General features: G+C 46.1%; 1 non-coding gene across 1 annotated transcript; it reads left to right on the top strand.

The window, feature by feature from the left end:
• Positions 1–1,186: 1,186 nt before the first annotated feature.
• Positions 1,187–1,267, top strand: LOC141727459 (small nucleolar RNA SNORD45). Its single transcript, XR_012578465.1, has one exon. It is a non-coding gene; the product is annotated as a small nucleolar RNA SNORD45 (small nucleolar RNA).
• The last annotated feature ends 1,931 nt before the right edge of the window (positions 1,268–3,198 follow it).

The raw sequence follows: 3,198 nt of genomic DNA, 5'->3' as shown, positions 1-3,198 counted from the left end.
ATTTAAGTTTAACCAAACTTAACCTTAACAAAACTTAACTGACTTTAAATTTTATAACACTTACACTTAATATAATTTAAACTTAACAGAATCTAACTTTATTTAAACTTAATAACACTTAAACTTAACAAAAATTCAACTGAACAGCACTTAAACCTAGCAGGAAATAAACTTAACAGTATTTAACATTTAATGGCACTTAATAAACAATTTAACTTAAACTACTTAGTAACAAATAAAACTTACTATAAAAATAAAATATAGCATTTACTATAACTTACTTACAGGCCTGATTCTAAAATACTAAACTAAAACAACTTTCTTCACGTGTTTGCTGCAGCCTTTTTATACTTGAATGCACTTAAACATAAGAAGTTTGTTTAAGGTATACCTGTAAAAAAAAATTCTTTTAAATTCAGTGTTTGCTTTTACCTTTACCACATTTAAACAAGCCTTAAAAAACACAAAAAACACACTCATCACATCCTACTTCTAGAACTACCTTAACACAAATTTAACATTTTCAAATTTTTCAAAACATAATTTCAGAGTTTGATGTTCTACCGATTAAAGACTGTGCTTCTAATATTTAAAGTCTATGTCAATACCGGTGACCCCAAGACAGCACAACGAATACTTGTGAGCCAAATCGGCCGAAATTTGACTCCCGCATTCACTGCGCTGATTTCTCTTTCACAGTCTCCTCTAAGAAAAACAAAAGGGTTCTTCTAACTTCACCGCAGATCCGCGGTGCCCGAGGGGGCTGGTGTAGGGCCGGGCAGATCCGCAGTGCCCGAGCGGGGCCGGACATGGCCGGACAGATCCGCGGTACCCGAGCGGGGCCGGTGCAGGGCTGGGCCGATCCGCGGTGCCCCGAGCGGTCGCTGCCCCGAGCGCGGTGCCCCGAAGGACGCTGAGGCCCAGGGCTCCGGGCCGGGCCCGGCGAGGCGGCGGAGGGCTGAGGGCGATGGCGGCGGCGCCGAGCCGGGGCCGCGGGAAGGGCCGGGCCGGGGCGGCTCTGCCCGGGGCGGGTTTTGCTGCCAACAGCGGCACCGGCTCCAGCGCCGGGCCAAGGGCTGCTGTGGCGGGGCCCGGCTGCAGCCACAGAGAGCGGCCCTGGGCGCTGGGAACGGCGGCTCCGGGCTGGGAGGGCCCCAGCAGCAGGAGGAGGAGGAGGCGGTGGCCGGGCCCGGGATGAACTGGCATGTATTATCTGAGCGGCGCTGATGTCTCTCACGCTTTAGCTCTAAAATTACTCAGAGGCCCGGCCAGCCCCCGCTCCCTCTGGCAGTGCAGCTTTTCCCACTGCTGGCGTCAAGTGCTCAGGCCAGGCTGGGACCCAGCCTGGGGAGAGGGCTCTGAGGCAGAGGGGGAATTTTCCAGAGGAGAAATCCATTTGGATTGGGGTGAAATGTGCATCTGTGAGTTCAGTCTGCAGCTTCCGTTTTAGTCTGACTGCCATCATCTACAACTTCTTCCTCTGAATCCTTCACGGCTGAGTGAGGCAGGAAAAAGTTTGTTTCTCCTGATAAGACAGCAATAAATTCTCTTTCTCTGAAAGATTTAGATGTCCTGTGGCTATCTCAGTGCAAGTCCTTTCTTTTAAAAAAAGGTATTCTACATAGCAGAGTTTCTATTTTACCATTGTTGTAACCGAAAACTATAGTTAACACACGATTTAAGAACATTAATACAGCATAACTTTTTAAAATAACACAGGTAATATTCATTTGAATATTTGCAAAAAGCCAATCATAAAATACGCATTTTTTGCAGAAGTTTTTCCCCGTGGTCTGGTCACAGCTGTGCTGAGGAACAGGAAGACCCACGGCCACATAAGGGAGACCTGTGGAAAAGCCTTGGTGCCCAGAGGGGATCCTGACCAGTGGCGTGGAGAGCTGCAGGTGAGAGAAAGAGATGAAAATTCAACATCTCTCAGAGCCCTTGGGCATGGACACACCAGGCACGGGCAGTTCACTCCTTTTCCCTCTGCTGGCATCGAGTGCTCAGGCCTGGCTGGGACCACTTTGAGGCAAGGGCTCTGAGGCAGAGGGGGAATTTTCCAGAGTAGAAATCCATTTGGACTGAGGTGAAGTGTGCATCTGTGAGTTCAGTCTGCAGCTTGCTGTTTAGTCTGACTGCCTGTTCTCACCAAAGCCTGTGCTCTAAGAAACTGCTTCAGCCAAGGACAGAGATAAGGGGGTCCTTTGAACTCTAAAACAGAGAGAGAGACTGCTGTGGAAAGCAGGGTCAAAATAAGCCCGAAAAATTACGCAGGTTAACAGAGGATTAACCCTTAAAAACAACAGCCTCTTGCATATTTATACATCTCATACACGATGCATAAATTCCATTCAAACACAGGATTCTATGTGGTCGGTGTCAGCTTCTTCCTCTGAATCCTGATGGCTGAGTATGGTGGGAAGAAGTTTATTTCTCCTGATAATGGGGCAAGAAATTCTCTTTCTCTCTAAGGTTTAGGTGTCCTGTGGCTGCTATCTCAGTGCAAGTCCTTTCTTTAAAAAAATAGTATTCTACATAGCAGAGTTTCTATTTTGCTGCTTTGTTACAACCTAAAACTATATTCAATACACTATTTAAGAAAATTAATGCAGCATAGCTTTATAACACACCACACAAAAGATATTCATTTGAATTTTTTTTTTTGGTGGTGCAGATAGAAATAAAAAAAGGGGTGGATAATGTTGACGATTGCAATGCAAGATGTTTTCCAGTACCATCTGTATGGCAGATTGCTTTTGTCAAGTGGGCAGTTTGCCTTATCTTTCTCTTTGAGTGACCACATTCACACCTCTCTCTGGAGGGGACATCTGCTGATAACAGAATATTGAATGTCACTGCATGACTGATAAGAACTATACCATCCCATTGTGAGATGCTCCGCCCAGAGGGAGGAGCCAAGCATTGCTACCCAGATATAATCCAAGATTCTGGAACACTAGCACAGCTTTCTCCACAGGATTCCCCAGAGGAACAGCAGCTGTCTCTACTCCTACTGGATCTTCAGAAGAAGAATACATCCTTCTCTACAGATCCCCCTCGCTCCAACAGAACCACACCTGATACTTCAGAATGTCTGCCGCCACATTTCCAATTGGACTGTCAGCCACACCCTGACCAGCAGGGTGTCAGGTTGTGTTCTGACTCTGTCAGTGTTGTTCTGGTGTACTGCATTGT

This window comes from Zonotrichia albicollis, unplaced genomic scaffold, assembly GCF_047830755.1.
Source record: "Zonotrichia albicollis isolate bZonAlb1 unplaced genomic scaffold, bZonAlb1.hap1 Scaffold_122, whole genome shotgun sequence".
In the NCBI taxonomy this organism is placed as follows: domain Eukaryota; kingdom Metazoa; phylum Chordata; class Aves; order Passeriformes; family Passerellidae; genus Zonotrichia; species Zonotrichia albicollis.
This window is presented reverse-complemented; position numbering and strand designations above follow the sequence as displayed.